This window comes from Copidosoma floridanum, unplaced genomic scaffold, assembly GCF_036245765.1.
Source record: "Copidosoma floridanum isolate Cflo_tuat_1 unplaced genomic scaffold, Cflo_Japanese_pri ptg000013l, whole genome shotgun sequence".
Taxonomy (NCBI): domain Eukaryota; kingdom Metazoa; phylum Arthropoda; class Insecta; order Hymenoptera; family Encyrtidae; genus Copidosoma; species Copidosoma floridanum.
In genome coordinates this window covers 9,678,038-9,698,446 of record NW_028321890.1, presented here as the reverse complement: position 1 = coordinate 9,698,446, position 20,409 = coordinate 9,678,038, and the positions used below count along the sequence as shown (strand labels likewise).

The window sequence follows — 20,409 nt, the reverse complement described above, 5'->3', positions numbered from 1 at the left end:
TAAAAAAAAGCTATTGAATAACAGATTGCTGTTTTAACTTTTTTTCTAAAAGACTCAATATAGTGAGTTTAATGACCAAACACTATGATTTATAATTGCATACTATAATGATAAAAAATTCCTTACTCTGAAAAATAATTATTTATTTTTAGCCAATTTTTCCTACATTACATGTATTTTGGCATATGTTTGCAGAATATGCGACATTAGATGTTGCATATTTTACAGTTACAATTAGATATGTTCTGTTATTGGTGGAAACGGTATCTAATTTTTTTAGGCATTGGTTTTGGGCAAATAATGCAATGCTCAAGATTAACTAATTTATTTTTTGCCCTCATATTTCACATACATACTAACACAGGTTAGATTTTAACAGACATTGAAACACAAATAGTTTGATAAGACTAAACAAAATCATCGCTGAACGAATGGATATAAAATGACTTGCCAGCAGAAGTGTGCAACCTTGTAGTCTTGTTTTTTTGTTAAAGTCTTGCAAACTTGACAAAGCTTGTTTAATAATTATAATGTAATTTTTATGATAATTCTTATGATGTAATTTTTTTATCACATTTTATTAAAAGAGAAGTAAGTACAGTAAAGATTATTCTTATAAAATAAAAAAATAAACAATTATTTTACAGAGTAAGTAATTTTTGTATCACCACAATACAGAGTTATTATACATACTAAGTATTGTGTTTAGCCCATAAAATCACTGTATTGAGTCTTCAAAAAAAGAGCCGGAAACAGTTCTAGCCCGCCGCCCTCTCGAGTCTATCAGTGTGCAGAGCAGCTACTGCGTGCATACCATCATACGCCTAAAAATTGTTATATCTTAAAGAAAAATTAACTTATTTACATCCTTCAAGTTTCAAAATATTTGTTTTTAGTTGTACTTAAACTGCGGAAAACAATTATGCTGATAATTTTTATCTTACTAATATATAAAGCAAAGTCGCTAAAACCGTTATAATCGCTAACCGCGAAAACTACTCAACCGATTTTGCTGAAATTTTGCACACTGATTCATGATACTTCCTAGATGGTTTTAGTGAAGTTTTTATCTTAAAAAATTTAATAACAATAGCAATAAATGAGCTCAAAGTTTTGCAAAAATACGCCAGCTTTTCACTTTAGTTCAGTAAAATCCGCTAGGTGGCGTCGACATAAAATCGAAGCTACCTGCAACATAATCAAATAAGTGTGGTTATAATAGGCCGGAGCGTATCGATAGTTGTATAGTCGTGCTTCGACAGCTCAGCAAGCTGTACAGAGAATGCTGGTGATAGTCCTGCCGCTGGGTATCCCGGTTACGGACGACACTCTTCTCTAAGGGGGAAGAGACCTAAGTGTCTCTTCACCCTGAATCTCGACGAGTGCGATCAAAAAAAAAAAATTAATTCCAACCGATGCCGTCTCTGCCAGAATACCAGGAGAAATATCTAGCCAGAGCACAATCTGCACCAACTCTTCAGAGTTGTGTGGCAGTCCCATCATCCCACCTGGTGTAGTTAGAGAATTTGTGGCTACAAATGTAAGCAAGGGAAAACAGCTCTGAGGGGCACGGGCAGTCACAACGGCTACCTTCTTAGTCGCCGCGTCCCCAACGCGCTTACCCACATGTTCCCGTCTAACGATGAGCGGTTGGTTATCCGGGGAACGACCCGAGACGAGATATTCTTTGGTCAGCGGCGTACCTCCCCCCCCCCCATCACAGTCTCCGTACATCGAAACTTCCAGGATAAGAATCAAGCAACCCGTAGCCAGCTCTTCATCAACAGGAATAATAATAAAGAATAGCTTGGAAGTTTCACCACTGGCGCTTTTTAAGGCCATTATAAGTATTTACGTTCCCTACTTAACCATCAATTTCATCGGTTCTTTTTAGGGGCCACCTAAGTGTAAACTACCTTGCCAACAAATACATTTTTATTACCATTTCCGGAAGCGATTCGTCGACTAAAAGACTATATTAACTAAAGACGGGCACTATTAAACCAAGTCAGCTATTCACTGGTAAACGTCACCTGCTGAGTTGTTCTTCACAAGGCTGGAAAACCCGGTGACCGACGACCCTATATTACCCTCTCGACTCTAAGCATTCAACCAGGAATCACTGATACTCTTCAAGGTTTGAGCTGGGCAAACCTATAACAGCTATAAAGGAAAAAAAACTTGAGCCAACGGGACAGCCTCCACTGGACAAGTATCACTAACCAATCTCCCCATCTAAGATCACCAAAACAACTGAATCTGCAAATAAAAAGGTGCTTTAGACACCCACGTCTTCGAAGTTATACCGGGAGACGTTGGGAAAGAGCACTACAACTAGCCCCAAAGCTTCGGACTTTGTAATTTTTCTCCCAATCAGTCTGGGTCTTCAACAGTAAGCCAGAGAAGATCACCCTGAGGTATCCAGGCAGTCACAATTGCTGTTAACTGCAGTCAAGAAAGAGTTAACTTAAGAAGCTCACCGGTCTTTTTTAGAGCCATCGGATGTCGAACTACCTAGCCAACAAATGTATTAAAATTAACAAAGTTGACTGAAAATAGCCTTCAGGGGTCATAAAAGTCGTAAGCATGCCAATAGTCGCAAAAGGGTATATTGGAAAGAAAACTTCAAATGCATCTAATGAATACAATTTGAGGCGTCTAGAAACTGACGCAGAAAATTTATCGAGATTGAAACAGCAGTGTCAAAATCGACAACTTAAGAGTCCATTACGTGAGAGATCAGCTTTTCATTGTACCCTCACAGCAATCTCTGAAATCTTTAAAAATCCTACTTCAGATTTTTAAATAAGTAGAAAAAGTATTTCTGTTTTTGTGGCAATAAAAATGTTGAGTTTAAGATTCAGGACTTTGTTGCTCTGGTAATAAAATTGTGAGATATGAGAAAAAAAATTTTTTTTTAATATAAATTTTTTGGTGGTTTAAAATCTTAACAGCTTTAAAAAATAGCCCTTTTCGTGAATTACACGGAAGAAACTGTAAATCAACAATTTCTTATAGCCATCGATTATTTTATGGCATAAAGAACGCGCGGTACTTTTCAGCATAATTATTTCTTTGAATTTTTACACCTTATTATTTGACCAAATAAACTATATGGATTCCGAAAAAATATGTTTTTAATAAGAAGATTTTTGTTCTGCGATGTATCGGGAAAATGTGTAAAATTTTCTAACTAAAAATGTTTCACATTACATGTCAACACACTACGGTGTTTTATTTAGTTAGTCTCGGGCGAAGCCGAGACGGGGGGCTGCTAGTGAATTTATATTTAAAATTCTTATAAATGAATTACCTAGCTCATTTTCATGCAAAAATGTCACTTTATAGTGATTTAGCATTTTGTCTCAATATTATTTGGGGACCTTATCAGTACTGATTTAAAAGTTTAAATTTTAAGCTTTTAAAAGAGGGGATTTGGAGCTTTATACACTTTTGAGTAACCAAATTATGAGCGGAGAAGCTTAGAAAAACCGCTGTTTTTCAATCTTTTTGCACTTAATTTGCAATATCTTAGGCTTAAATCAAAATTTTTCAAAAATTCTTAATCAAGAACATTTCTAACAAGTTAAGTTATCAGCTCTTATACCTAAATTATTTAAACACACTTCCTTTGTTTTTTTATAGCGTTATAAATATTTAAATTGTTAATAAAAAATGTTTGAACAGTTTTACGGGAAAACAAGTCTCAGATTCAGATTCTGCGGGCCAAAAAAATACTACTATCTATGCATACACTTATTTAAATGTTGAAATGGTAGGACGTTCTAGTTCAACTTATGGCCACTATAAAGCGCTAGTAGTGACTTAACATCTTAACATGTCGACCCAAAGCTTCAGCTGCTAATAAGTACATTCATGCAGTTTTACATACCCCTACTCTACGAGTGTGCAGAAGACATTGTCGAATAAATCTCGATTTCCTCTTTTTTTTTGTTTTGTTTTTTTTTTTGGTTTTTTTTTTGACAGAGTGAGTTTCTAATGACACTGAAGTTCGGAACGTTCCGGGAACGAAATTTGATTACTAAATTAATCACTTTAAAACAGAGCGAAAATGTAACAGAACAACTACAAGTAGCATAAGACACTGCCAATCATATATCGACGCCCCGGGCGAAGACTATTCCCTAATTGGCCCTGGACGAAAACTATGCCCTTTCGACGTTTCGGGCGAAGACTATGCCCTTTTTTCTAGTCCGGACGAAAACTATGCCCTTTTTTTGGTCCCGGACGAAGACTATACCCTTTTTTTCGAGCCCGGGCGAAGACTATGCACTTTTCTCAAACCCGGACGAAAACTATGCCCTTTTTTGGTCCCAGACGAAAACTATGCCCTTTTTTGGTCCCAGACGAAAACTATGCCCTTTTTTGGTCCCGGACGAAGACTATACCCTTTTTTTCGAGCCCGGGCGAAGACTATGCCCTTTTTTTGGCTCCGGACAAAAACTATGCCCTTTTTTTGGTCCCGGACGAAAACTATACCCTTTTTTTCGAGTTCAGACGGAAAATAAGTTAAAAAACACCCCAATGTTAATTACGAACCCCTCTTGTGTTTTACTTTTCCTAAACAAAAAAAACCCTCCAGATTTGCTGATTTATGCTTTTGGTGGGTGGGTAATAGCTACTAGTACGCTGGAAGAAGCTCACGAATACGAAGCTTTTGAAAACGAATAAACATTTTAAGATTTCGCGATACTTGTGTCAAAACGTTTGTTATAAGTTTTATTTTCACATCGAGATTCACATGCACGTGAATCTACAGACGTCTTTGTAAAAAAACAACACGTAATCATTATTCTTAGCAGGTCTAACGGCTTCAGTATTTGGAGTTTTGGTAAGTGTTTGAAAAAAGGAGTTTTTGAGCTTTTTTTAAACGATTCCGTGAATTGTACATAACAATAACTGTAATTAATTTAAACTTGCTAATTTATTCTTGTGTTAAAAAATACTTTGTAATCTAAATATTCATGTCTTGCAAACATTAATTAACACAAAAAAGTTTACTTTTTTCTCAATTTTCTTACGAATATTTTATTTTATTATATCACGCATTGTACAAATTTTATTAATTTTTTAACTTCAAATTACAATAATTATATTAGTTACTTATTATAATCAACAAAAATGTAGAAAAGAAATTAAATTTGAAAATAAAACATGAAAGAGTCTTTCATATTCATTAATTGCAAATTACCATGCTTATAAAACGATTCCTGAGTTTGTATTATTATTTACAATTATTTATGTAAATGTAAACAACAACCACTATATAAGTATATTTGACTATATATCTAATTACAAAAACAAATGTACGGTGAGCTTCAATGAATTGTACTTCATCCCGGCTTCAGAAAAAGTCAATATCTTCGTCCAGACTCGGAAAAAATGTAATAGTCTTCACACGGACTAGAAAAAACGGGCATAGTTTTCATCCGGACTCGAAAAAAGGGCATAGTTTTCGTCCGAGCGCGAGAAAAAGGCATAGTCTTCGTCCGAACTCCGGAAAAGGGCATAGTCTTCGTCCGGGACTCCAAAAGGGCATAGTTTTCGTCCGAGCGCGAGAAAAGGGCATAGTCTTCGTCCGAACTCCGGAAAAGGGCATAGTCTTCGTCCGGGATCCTAAAAGAGCATAGTTTTCGTCTGGAACAGACAAAAGGGCATAGTTTTCGTCCAGACTCCAGAAAAGGGCATAGTCTTCGTCCAGGCTTCGAAGCAGGGAATAGGCTTCGCCCGGGGCGTCGATATATAAGTCGTGAAAATGATTATTTTCCATAATTATACTCGAACCAAAAAATATCATGTATGTGCCTATGCTAACTTTCAACTCATTCCAACTTTTGAATTTCATAACTCGAAATCCAGAACAAAGACCCCGCCAAAAACGATACACATTGTTTATTATTACATAAACAACGTATAAAAATTTTCATAGCGGAAAAAAAAACGAAGGGGTGGGTAAGTTTTCAGCGATTTTCCACCTCACGCGTACATCGAGAACGGCCAAAGTGCGACTTCTGGATTTCATAACTCGAAATCCAGAACGAAGGCCCCGCCAAAAATGATACACATTGTTTATTATTACATAAACAATGTATAAAAATTTTAATAGCGGAAAAAAACGAAGGGGTGGGTAAGTTTTCTGCGATTTTCCACCATACGCGTACATCGAAAACGGCCAAAGTGCTACTTTTTATGCATGTTTACTTGCGAAGTTGCATTGGACGCTTTTTATATTATTATGACCTTTTTTATTTTTGCTTACACAAGATGCGGGTCTGCGTTTGCTAGTTTGGTCCTAGTGTCCTATTCATATAGCTTTCTCATTTCAGTTGTTGCTACTTTTTTCGCACCAGCCTAATAATAATACGTATACAGGTTAGGGGGTGTAAACTGTTTTTGCATTATTACATGCATTTTTAATTTGTTCTGTTTTTATTCATTTTAGTTGCCAAATTACATCAGGACTACTTTTTGTTTTTACTTACAATTTTGTGAAAAGACTTTTTAGAGCATCGTTGATAGTATGTAATATTTTTTTATCTTATTTCGTTAGAATGCTTCCTCTCTGCGTTTTTTCGGGCTTGAGACCGACGTACTACAGTTACGGCCGCATTACAAGCTGCCTCATTAGCCAATGTTTTATAATTTCATCATTTGTTTAAGTTGCAATCTGCCGGTGGTTCTTATTCTGCAATAAACAATTTTATGCCGCAAGGTTTACTTGCATTTTTGTGTTTTTATGTAGTTGCTTATATTACTTAAAATAATTATAGTTTCATTAATTAAATGCATCTTTTCAAACTAGTTGAGATACATTTTACACTTGCTGTGATCGAAGTAGTTCATGTCGTACTTTATATTGATTTATTGTAGACTATGACAAAATTTTTTCTCCAGGTTTATATCTGTGTATACATGTATTTACATATCTTTTTGGAACATTACTGGTAACAAGCAGCTTGAAACGTACAATATACATAAAGCTTTTGGTTTTTAAGGTGTAACATTTTATGTGTATTCATGCATTTACACAATCTAGAAGATGTGCGCTTTTTGTGATGACCTTAACTCTGATGGATGGTTTTATGCAGCATTTTTGTTATTTCTGTCTTTCTAATTTATGGAATATTTCTTGAGACCGTTGTTTTTGTGTATACATGTATTTACACATTAACGAGATGTATTTGGATTATTTTTTAATTTTGTATTAAGCTTAACTCTGATGGATAGATTTATACCGTATTTTAGTTATTTCTTTATTTGAAAGTGATGGAATATTTCTTGAGTCAGTTATTTACTGTGTATACATGCATTTACACTATTTCGAGATCTACACATTTACATATCATACAGGAGATTTACACATTCATTATATTTTAATTTTATGTTATGTTATAGAAGATTTGAGGAAAGAATTACATTACATGTTTGCGTGTACTAACGTATGTCTTAGCTTTCATAATATGATGTTCTGTCACATTTTCTGATACAATTTTTTGGCGTCAATATTTTCTTAGATAGTTATTATATGTGTATTCATGCATTTACACATTGCAGTTACAATATATATAAATTTTAAATATAATGGGAACTGTTAGTAACTAATCTGTACGATATTACGAAGTTCACATCAATACGCAATGATACTTTGTAGGTTGTTTCTGACACTGCATGTAACAATTATTCATTTATTTATATACAACTTTGCATATTTAATACAAGGACTTGCAACAATTTGTTTGGGTCCGCTTGTTATTTGGAATTCATGCAATTCTCAGCCACGAAATACTTTCTGGGGCCGAGAGTTATTATATAAAAAGTTAATTGTGACAAACGCTTTCGTTATCGTTTTATAACAGTGTTTAATGAAATGTAGAGCTCATTTTGTTATTTCGATTTTCAAATGGATGAATCAGGCGTATGAAGGAAAGGGCCCGTAAGATTTGTTTGAAAAATCTACGGATTGTATATTATCTCTGCATTCGCAATGTTACTAGTGATGTCTATCCATACATCTATGTAATGTACGTTGGTATTTTTCCATGTTTAATTATGTTATTGGTTGGTTTGCGTTTGTTTTAACTTTTTTTACTGCAGAATCTTTTGTTTTCTCTTATATCTTTTTTAAAAAACTGTACGTGATCTGATGTACATCTTCGGAATTTTTTATGATCGCTAATTGGAAACAAAAATTAATACGTAATTATACCACACATACATTATTCAAGATATTCTTTTAAAGATACCTGCATAAGGCAAGGGAAGAATATCATTCCAGGTACTTGTATGCAATATAAATATAGCATGAGTCCTTGCTGATGCTGACTATGCAGACGTCAACACAATGTATTAAATTACACCGAAGAGATTCCGATATTTTTATGTGTTAAACATAATTTACAATAGTATTTTTCTGGCACAGTTGGCATTGACTTGTCTGCGTCTTTGACATTATTATCAAATGAATATAATTCACACTTTTTATGTGACTTCCGCTTACATGTTGCGCATTGCAAACAGTTTTCCGTTGGTTTTGCACAGTATAAGCATAATTCTGTCATATTCTGGGATTTCATAAGTAATTGTTGTATTACTCGTTTTCGATACTCTTTTGGATTAAGTTCTGTATCAAAATCTCTTCCACTTCCAATGCACTCCGCGTAATATAAAACAAGTGGTCCACAGCTATGACCATCATCTCGCCGTTGTAACGGGCGTTTCACTTTTTTTTCAACTTTCCATGTTATTCCATTTAAGTTATGAAAAGCTGATCCAGGTGAACATTTTTTAATAAAATTTTTAAAAGCTCGAACCACTCTAGTTTCATCTGAAGTATCACCGAATGGATCTAATACGGTCAAAGTACTATTTTTTATATCGACTTTAAACAGCCGCCAATGAAAACTATACAGGTAGCACATGATGAGAAAATTTTGTATGGGTTCGTTAACATTATAAAGCCTCGATCGTGCTTCTTCTTTTGCTGCCAAGTTACCTATAATTGTCAACGTTTCATCCGTTGGTACCAATGACACGCCTTTCCATTCATAAATTTGAGTGGATATAAAAGAATCAAGTATTAATCCGTTGAACCAACGTGTACCATACAGAGTGACAAACTCCGCACCCAATAAATCAAACTGTTTGATGGTCAAAGATTTATCAGTTAAGTACCGGCTAATTATTACTGTAGTAGTTAAACAGTTACTGTAGTACTTTACGCTGTTTAACAATCCATTGGAACCCAATTGATTGGAAATCCATGAGTTTTAGTTGCTATGATCTCAGACGATGTTAAATCAACGTCTACAGATGCCTTGGTTTCACATACTTCTTTATTGCGCTTTGTTTTATGACATGTTAATGTCTCATAGATTTCACTATCAGTGCTGGGCGCACTACTATCAGATGAGTAACTTTCATTATTTTTCAAGTTTTTAGCCGGAATTTTTTTAGACCGTTTGGTCTTGCGTTTTCTACCATTCAATTTCTCTTCAAGTCTCAACTTATAATTCCTTGCATTTTTTTCTTTATCACTTATAGCTGTCTTCATTGATTCACAACCACTTGCCGCTGCATGAGGTGCAGCTTTCTTGTTTTTTTTGTCTTCGACAGCTGTAACTTGATGTTGTTTCACCATTTCATCTAATTTATGACATGGTGCTTTTGGATCAATAATTGTTTCACTAATTGCTTATTTTTTCCCTTTTTTATCTTGAATTTTATTTGCGCAAATAAGATTAAAAAGTCTATCTGCACTGGAGACCTCGACATCTTGGTTTTGAGAACCTTGCAAGTTATCAGTATTACCGAGAGTGTCAGTTTCAATGCTTTCGGCAACTTTTTTTCAGTATTTGATAATTTGCGCTCCCCTCACATGACCTTCGCTGCGGTTATTTTTTTTTTTCTTTCTTCCACTCCTCTTTGAGCGTTGGATTTGGTATCATTTTAGAATAACGAGGTTTTTTGTCGGTTATACTTCCCTTTAAGTCAATATTTAAATGTAATCGGTTTAGTATGTCTTTCCTATGATTTTTTATCAACCTCACACAGTCATTTAATGATATATTTTTCGTATTTTCAACAACTCTGGTTTTATTTACTTTATGAGTGCTTTCAACGTAAGCGTTCGTCACGCGAGAAATTTTTGGATCTACAAGATCAAGATCAAGAGCACTCCACATCGGAGCATAAGGTATCCAAAGCGTTAGTAAGTGAGTTAAAAATTCTGGACAATAATATGGATTATTTATATCGTCATCATCGACGTCACGTTCGTTGTCTTCTAGCTTTATCTCGATTTTTGCCATTATTTTATTGTAGCGATGATAAAACGGTGACTGTTCGTACATAGACTTACTGGTTTTCTTTTATACGAAACATCGTCTTCCTGCTCATCTTCTACATCTTCGTACTCTTTCTCAGTGCGTAGTTCTTCAGCATCCTCTATATCACATTTATTCCCCTCAATGAACTTACAAAGGACCTGAAAACTTTCATTGCAATTTTCTGCGCATTTTGTTAACAAAATAATGCACAGATGTTCAAAATTTTCATCAAATTTTTTTAAATCGCGTGACAAACATAATAACGCAACAGCATCTAAAATTATTTTATGGGCTTTCAGTTTTTTGTATCGTTTTTCAATAGCTCTTGATACTATATGTGAAAAGTGTGCAAAACATATTTTCAAGATAATAATATCACCTCAGAGAAGTTGTTGGGGTTCTCACAATATGCATACATAAGCTTCATATATTCTTCTATCGGCATTTCATTCTACACTAGTGATATAGAATGAATGGAAGGCCAAGACCAATCTACTACGACTGCTTTGAACACTGGCCATTTGTGATAATCCATAACAAAATACTTGTATCGATTTAAGCAGTTGCTAATTGACACAATACCATGTTTAGCTGTAAACATGCGAAATACTTCAAGAACTTCATATTCCAATCGTATGACTGCTATATAATATAGTAGTCTTTTGCTTTCAAAACCTTTTGGTAATCTGCCAATGGAGCCTGTCGCATCAAAATGTATTATTCTGTTTCTTTTCTTTTCTTTCATAACTATTTCCAAGTCTTCTCGTGTAAATAAAATTACAGATAGAGGCAATGACACATATTTAAAAAAATTATCATCTAATTCTTGTTCAGATATCCATAACTGCATAAGATCTGCCATATCTCGCGATTCTAGTTTCAAATGATTACCACACCTGTCTTCTGAAGACATTTTATGAAGTGTTGGTAAGCGTACTAAATTTTGCATGTGATCATCCCATGCCAATTCTCGGTCGATATTGTTTATAATATCTTATTGCACTGAGATGGCTGATTTGACTCTCAATTCTTTTTTCATTTCATTTCTTCGTTGACGACGTATTGGTTTTATTATCTTCAGACTGATCGTGTGCCTAAATGTCTGAAAATCTTTATTAATGCTTGCATTGACAACATTGACCGTATTCCGATAAAATTTTTTTTCAGTGTAGAACCTAAAATTCATGTCATGCTCAGGGTCTTTGCAGAAGGCATAGGCAACATAGTCCTGAGCATTGACACGAATGCCACCATAAAATCGTAAAGAACATTTTATGTTAAGTTCACGCAACATAATGTATTCCAAAGCGTCACGCATTGTGTCATCACTTGCCTCTCCAAATGTATAATAAACATTGTGAATCATTTTTGGCGGGGCCTTCGTTCTGGATTTCGAGTTATGAAATCCAGAAGCCGCACTTTGGCCGTTCTCGATATACGCGTGAGGTGGAAAATCGCTGAAAACTTACTCGCCCCTTCGTTTTTTTTCTGATATTAAAATTTTTATACGTTGTTTATGTAATAATAAACAATGTGTATCATTTTTGGCGGGGCCTTCGTTCTGGATTTCGAGTTATGAAATTCAGAAGTTGGAATGAGTTGGAAGTTAGCATAGGCACACATATGATATTTTTTGGTTCGGGTATAATTATGGAAAATTATCATTTTCACGACTTATATATATGATTGGCAGTGTCTTATGCTACTTTTAGTTGTTCTGTTACATTTTCGCTCTGTTTTAAAGTGATTAATTTAGTTATCAAATTTCGTTCCCGGAACGTTCCGAACTTCAGTGTCATAGTTTCTAAGCGATTTCAATCTAAGCAAAATTTTCTCTTTGAATGGTGCAATGTACAAGAAGAATTAAGAAACACTGACATATTTCCAAGTGACATTAACAATAGTCATGCTAATAATTTTATTACGTAGAGTGGGTCAACTTTTTTACAGTTTGTAGCATCCATAAAAATAATCTCCACCAGAGAAATGATAGATATTAAGTAACACGAATATTAAAAATCTTATGGTAATGCTTACGTACTGTATGATACAACTCATCCCATTGAATTTCTTAAAGTTTTTACCTCTTAAATTGATAAAATAATTTGAAAAAATTTCAATAGATTTTCTAAATAATAGAATTTTAACATAAATCGAGCAATTCTTTGCTTACAAATTTTGACCAACTTGACACTACTTGAGTCAAGATAGCACCTTTTCACAATTTGTTTACGTACTCGGTTACAATTATTCATATATATTGATACATGCAAAGCTGTACTACTGCTTACGAGTTGCATGAGCTCATTGGTGGCTCAGTTGGTTAGTGTGCTAGTCATTGAAACAACGCAGCTCAAAAGGGTCGTGGGTTCGATTCCTGGTGCATTCAGATTTTTTCTAATGGTTTTCACTGAAATTTAATCCATGACACCGACAGAAGATTAAGGAGATTTGGGAGTAAAGTTCAAAATAGAGAAACGTGCCAAAAAAAATGTATTTTAGGAGTGCACATGAATTTTTTCAGATTTTTCACCAGGGGAAATTTTCAAAAAAAAAATTATAAAATATTGACAGTTTAACACGGTCTCTTATGAGAGCAAGGTTAAGTTTGCCTTTTAATTGGAATCAATGTACATTCTAAATGTGTTGGAATAAAAAAAAAAGGTTTTCATAGATTCCTTGGTACAAAAATAAGATGCTCGACAAAAAAATCAGGCCTTGCCAGGCACTTTTCAAAAATATAAGCAGTTACATTCGTACAGTTTGAATTTTGTAGAGTGCAAGAGGAGGTGCGTGGTAAAGGGAGTCAAAATGCGCGGGCAGGGAGGACTCCCCGTTCCTCACCTCTCTGAATGATACTCCCAAATCTCCTTAAGGATTAGTTTCAACCCACAGTACCACAACCTATTGTTAATTAAAATGTAATTGTACTTGTAATATTACTATAGCTATAAAAGCCTTTAAGGACTTAATATAGCTTCCAAATAAATAACTATGCAAGTAGGTAGTTATTAAAAAAAAAAAAAAAAAAAATGTGTTGCGTACACAGCAATGTCGGTATTATACTAGTATTATTAAAACACATGTAAAAAATAACATAAATTATTGAATATATAAATAGTTTGTTGCTATTAATTATTTATTTACTCTTAAGTAATAAAATTCTTTATTTTTGCTGAATAACAATTTAGGTGAAACTACATTTGATACCGTTCATTATTAAAAACTCGAGTGCTTGAATATAACAACATATCAGATAGACGAACGTCAGTCTTATAAACATGAAACACATTTTAACTATCTTTCTTGTTAAATATCTTTTAAAAATGACCCATTATCAGCATTTTGCAAGACAAAATTAGAAAGAACAAAAATTTTTCTACAAGTATATCATAATATGCCTGCTCAGGTTTATTATTGTTAGTTAAAAAATGCCTGGACATATGATTTATTAATGAACTGCCGTATGAGCTCATGCTAAAAGGTACAACTTTGAGTGGAAATGTCTCAAGATTTTGACCGATTCAGGATAAATTTAAAGACATCGTTGGTTTCCGCAGATCAAAATCCATCAAATGAAACTTACTTTATTTCATTTATTGCCGTCTCTAGAAAAGAGCCCGATTACCCCTGGTCATATACTATACTCATCGCTAAGAAATAATTTATCGAAAATGTAAATACAAAACTATCGTTTATTACTTAAACAGTATCAGTACTATTGAAAAGTAATTTAAAAAATGTTGTTCCAAATGTCCCAAAGAACTCTTTATTTTTGGTTCGTTGTTGATGCAGCAAATGTGAATAATGCAAACCGAAAACAACCAAAGTAACAAAAAATAGTAATAGTACATTACGCCACTAGAGCGCAAAGTGTCACTTTGCGCCCGCGGGCGAACTTTGCGCCCACCGAATACTTTGGGCCCGTGGGCAGAAAAGTACTTTGCGCCCTAGGGCCCAAAGTAGTCGAAGGGCGCAAAGTTCGCCCAAGGGTGCAAAGGCTTGCGCTCGAGTAGCGTATATTATTTTTCTCCTTAAGGGTGCAAAGTGAGGTTATCAACTCTACATGTATAATAAAAATGGTAGTTTTCCTACGAGTTTGAAAAGTCTTTGTTTGCGAACCGAGAGGTTTGCGGCCCGAGCCGAAGGCGAGGTCCGTAACGAGGTTCGTAAAGGAGACTTTTCGAACGAGTATCGGAAAATTGCTTTTTTGCCCGAGGAAGTACCAGCCTCCCAAAATCACCCGAGGGCTGAAAAATTAATTAAAGTTTATAAACCTCAAATTAGTATGCAAGCATTGCCATATATATGCTAACTCCAGTAGATATATGTTGTAAGGCTGCGTACAGACGCAATGCCAATACTTTTTACAATCCATTTGAATGCGCGAGTGCGAGAGAGAGAGGGCGAAGAGATGACGGATCGTTCGCTTTCTCCCTCGCACCCGTGCATTCAAATAGATTGCGTGCAGATTGATGTTGCCGTTGTGTCTGAACGCAGCCTAGGCTGCCGATATTGCTGCTTTGCGTTATGTCCATTGCCAAAAACCATGCTTTTTTTAGAGTCTATAGTATAAAATTTACGATCTGCCTGCCAATGTAGCGGTATGTATGTGTATACTGGCACTAGTAGTATTAAATAGTCTTCAGTCTCGACGGTAACAGAGTTACTAATATTCGATATTGAGTTGATATATATATGCATACATTTTTTTCAAATATAAGTGTGCTGACTTCAAAGATGGTAGCATTAAATTGCTTTTAATTAAGGGGAATAAAGGTATGTTTCGTGAGACAGGTTGTGCGGGGTCCAGGGGCGGCAGCCCCTGGTAGGGATCCAGGGGGCGAAGCCCCCGGTTGGGGGGGTAGGGGGGCGAAGCACCCCCGACTAAAAAACATAAATTGTTCGTTCTTAAAAAAAAAAAAAATCCATTTTCATTCTTCAAAAATTGTATATAAATATGATTTCATCCAAATTTTACAATTTAATTTCGAAAACTTATAGAATTTCGCCGCCCGACTACAAAACATAAATTGTTCGTTCTTAAAAAAAAAAAAAATCCATTTTCATTCTTCAAAAATTTTATATAAATATGATTTCATCAAAATTTCACAATTTAATTTCGAAAACTTATAGAATTTCGCCCCCCGACTACAAAACATAAATTTTTCGTTCTTAAAAAAAAAAAAAATCCATTTTCATTCTTCAAAAATTGTATATAAATATGATTTCATCCAAATTTTACAATTTAATTTCGAAAACTTATAGAATTTCTCCCCCCGAATACAAAACATAAATTGTTCGTTCTTAAAAAAAAAAATCCATTTTTATCCTTCAAAAATTGTATATAAATATTATTTCATTCAAATTTGATAATTTAATTTCGAAAACTTATAGAATTTCGCCCCTCGACTACAACACATAAATTGTTCGTTCTTAAAAAAAAAAAATCCATTTTTATTCTTCAAAATTTGTATATGAATATAATTTCATCCAAATTTTACAATTTAATTTCGAAAACTTATAGAATTTTGCCCCGCGACTACTAAACATAAACTGTTCGTTCTTAAAAAAAAAATCCATTTTTATTCTTCAAAAATTGTATATAAATATGATTTCATTCAAATTTAATAATTTAATTCTAAAAACTCATTATAGAATTAAAATAATTCAAAATTATACTATTTCACATTATTATATAACTTTGAAAAACTGATACTTATATGTTTTGCACACTATTTTCATGTGCAGTGTGAGAAATTTGATTTTTGACACTTCAAATAATGTGAAAAAAGACCATTTTATGCACACTAGTACAGAAAAAGTATGAATTGTGGTGTACAAAGAATTATGATTACTTTGCGCCCGGCGGGCAGAAAAGTATTTTTCCGCCCTAGGGCAGAAAAGTTCCACTTTGGGCCCATGACGCATGCATGAAAAGTACTTTCGGCCCTCACTTTGCGTCCGATAGGGAGAAATGGTAGTTTTCCTACGAGTTTGAAAAGTCTCTGTTTGCGAACCGAGAGGTTTGCGGCCCGAGCCGAAGGCGAGGTCCGTAACGAGGTTCGTAAAGGAGACTTTTCGAACGAGTTCCGGGAAACTGCTTTTTCGCCCGAGGAAGTACCAGCCTCCCAAAACCACTCGAGGGCGAAAAATTGTATTTTCAACCAGCTGTTACTAGAAATGCATTAGGACTTTGTTTAGGATCATAATTTTTATAGTAAATAACTAGTTTTTTTATTTAATCTTATAATTCCCGGAAGTGATGTGAATTATATCCCTTCTACTGTTATATTATATAACCTATTCTGTATATACTTAAGGAGAAAAACGAAAAATTAAATGGCAGACAAATAGTACATTACCTGATTTTCTATTTTTTACCGTGTGTTGAAAGAAATACGATCATGATATTTAGTAAATTATGTAAGGTTCAATAAAACAGCAATTCGCTTATTTGATTATGTTACATAGCTAGAGTGTCATAAGCAATGTGATTGATCACTATGAGAATGCAATTGGAGGCACTAAGAAAATTGACCGAATCGCCCGTGGCGGAGTATAGGTGCGTTTTGGAAGGTTGCACAGATTTATTGTTTATTTTTGAATGTTATCAATTGAGTCATTGCCGCAGCTACATATAAGCTTTGTGATAAATTGCCTCTCAAAACGCCAAATATGGATATTTTTTCAAGAGTGCCATGCGAGGTGCCATATGTTATACTCGTAGCAACTAGGAAGCTTATAATTTCTAAACTGTCTTTGAAAATAAGCTGTGATCTCAAACCTCAGTCAACTCATGATCTGGTTATTTCATAAATAAATGTTATACATAATTTTTTTTGTAACAGCAAATTAAATAATTGTTGAATAAAGATACAAATGATTTGCAAATCATTTCTAAGGTTTTCGTGCAATAAAAAAATTGGATTTTGATAATTACTTAATTAGTGAGTAACTATTATTTGTGATATTTAGAGTTGATTCGTTCATAAAAAGACATAATAATGCAAACTAGTATGGTAAATGGTACGTTAATGAGTTAAAATATATTCAACCATTGACTCATAAAAATGATTTAAATTAGAGAAATTAGTGAGACAAATTTTTCACCGTTCACATACTCTTATAAAAAATCGTAAAAATAACTCTTCTATTATGAAACAATATTAGAATCAATACAAAGATTTCGAAAAAAATTCAAACAATATTGAATTTATACCTAATTAAGGAGGTTCGGAAGTAATAATAGGATGCAGAGATCACAGTAACTTATATAAATTTTTTCCATATTTGTAATAGGTCATTTTAAAAAGAATTGTACAAATGAAAATCATGTGATTAACATAAGCTTTTATAGGACGTAACCCTCTTTGTCTCGCTTATGTAGACAAAAATTTTTGAAAAATGTTAGGATATTGAAAAAAAAACCTACCTAAAAATTAAAATTCAGTGAGAAAAACTGTAAGTCGTGTTATAGTAAATTTTAATGAGTGGGTGTAAACACGTATAAACATAAAGACCAACTCAACCACACCTATGAGAATATTGACAAAGCATTAAAAAAACCGTTAATCGATCCCCGAAAATTAACAGCACAGGCAAATCGGCAAGACTCGAACAATTATCCATCAAGGTACCATCCGCATCAACTGCTGCTTAAATTCAGAGATTGACGAAACTGCAACTCTACCGCTGCGCCACCGTGACCACGACCTCTTACCTCAATCGGCGACTTAGACCCCCTAGCAGTTTAAATGCATTGAAAAACGTATAAAATGATAAGTTAATAGTCTCCAATAAAAAACTTTCCGATCTCCAAAATTTATCTTAGGAGCTAGTTTCGACCAATATTCATCAAGAACAAGTATTTTTACGCACATTTGCGAAATTAAGTGTCATGATGGTCATGCATAGAGTAATTGAAAATCATAACTTAGTTGACGTATATGCAATATGTAGGTTCACAAAAAAACCGTACACAATGTTTCTGGTTAAGAGTCAAAAGTGGTAGACACGAGATACTTTGCAGAGACGCGAATCAGTAGGAAATACAAAACTTTATCTAAGAAAAACACACAAACAATGCGGAGGCTGTCCGTGCTGTGTAACTTTTTTAGCTTTGACAGAAAAATCTGGACAAACCAATTGGTGTTTTAGTCACCTTCTGCCATTTTGATGATGAAAATTTGCTTGTTCACGACAGGTAATCATGGCTCGTAACATACCAAATTCACTGGATGTTACGGTCATGCCAAGCGCTTACCATACATGGGGATCTTTTACTTGAATGTTCGAGAATTACTGAGGGTCAATAAAACTTTTGATCATTTTAGCGTTTTTAAATTGCGTTTATTCAATAGTGTATATCCAGAGCACAATTGTTGTTGGTTTCTTGCTAGTTGAGACGTATCTGCTCTATAATATTATTAGCGGATAAAATTACTATAGTCAACTATATATAAGCAAGAGATAAGATAGTATAAAGTCTGAAATCAAAGTATGTAGAAAAGCCAAAGTTAAAAAATTGACAAATGACAATTTTAGATAATAAGGTGAAGTTACATGAATCGAACTGCAAGTAATTCGTAAATTTATTGATCTGTTGAGACCTTTTAAAGATGATTATTTTCTGGAAAAAAATATGCTGCCGGTAGTTTAGCCATGCCCGTCATGAAAACATGTGAAACTAATAAAAATAGAAAGGAAATGGCAACGCAAACCTTATTAAAATTAAAAAGCTTTTAATGCAACAGTTTCTACATAAATTTAAATACATAGAAAATATATCGCTTATTACTCAAGCTACTACTTTGGACCCAAGGTTCAAACAAATTCATTTTAAAGATCGCTTAGCTTGCGCTAATGCAATCAATGAAATTTCTCAGCAGCTTAATAATTCGAAATCAGTGATTCTAGACAATCAGTCAGATACCGTTGAAAGGAGTTCAATACTTCAGATTTTTAGTCTTACCACGATCAGTAATACGTGGAAGATCTCCCAAGTAATCTTGCTACATCGAACCAAATGAAGATGTCGGAGGAATTCCCATATCATTTACACCAACTAGTTTTACCACAAGACATTGATCCTCTTCAGTTTTGAAAGAATTAGCAGATTTGGGTTTCAAGTATCTAACGATTTTAGCAACCTCAGTTCCATCTAAAAAAATGTTTTCCATATCTGGTGAAATTTTGATAGACAGAAAGACCAGGCTGACACCTGAACATTTTCAGCAGCTTTTATTTTTTCACTTTTTGTCTATAATTGATTGGAATACCTCCGAAAATTCTTCATATAAAATAATGTATTCGATCAATAATATATTTGAAAAAAAGTGTTAATTAGTATTGACGTAACAGTTTGTTTGTTCGGTAGTTATTGTCAAAAACTTATGTGTTATAAAAAATATAAATAAAAAAACTTTGTTCATTAGTTGATTCATAAATTTTCGAACCATTTATATCGATAAATTTTAGCCCGATATTTTATGCTATCGATAATATAACTCCTATAATTATCGATACATATTATCGAAAACTTATCACACTATCAGGCATCATACTACCGGGCATCTGTACAGTAGCAGTACTATCTATAAAGTGCAGCAGCTGTCCGTTTATGTAGTGCATGGTCCGTTCCAATTCGTGGTACAGTAGGTATATGGCTCTGTTCGGAAATGATACGTTATAATATGGTGGAATTGATTTTTCAGCCCAGAAAATTTTGACTATCTCGAAAAAACATAAGGTAGTAGTTTTAATGTATTATAACAAATTGAAACAGAATTTAATAAGTACAAATGTCAGCAAGAGTCCCAAAAAATGGCAAAAATGGACGAAACATGTTTTACGCGTCTAGAAGAAAACCGAAGGATCGTACATAAAAAGTGCTGCATAAAAAAGATATGCAATTTTAAGACGAACAAAATGAGCCGCGTTGGAATCAGATCGGTTCCGCCGTTTTTCACAAACCGCAAAAAACTGCCATTTTGAGCCATTTTTTCGAAATTCAATGACTCGCATTCTGTACAATATTTAGAGCTAAAATTTTAACACAAGA

At 34.0% G+C, this 20,409-nt stretch overlaps 1 protein-coding gene across 5 annotated transcripts in view; it reads left to right on the top strand.

The window, feature by feature from the left end:
- Positions 1 to 20,409, top strand: part of LOC111643479 (uncharacterized) — a 41,210-nt gene that overhangs the window by 18,016 nt on the left and 2,785 nt on the right. The gene's annotated exons all lie outside the window — the stretch shown is intronic.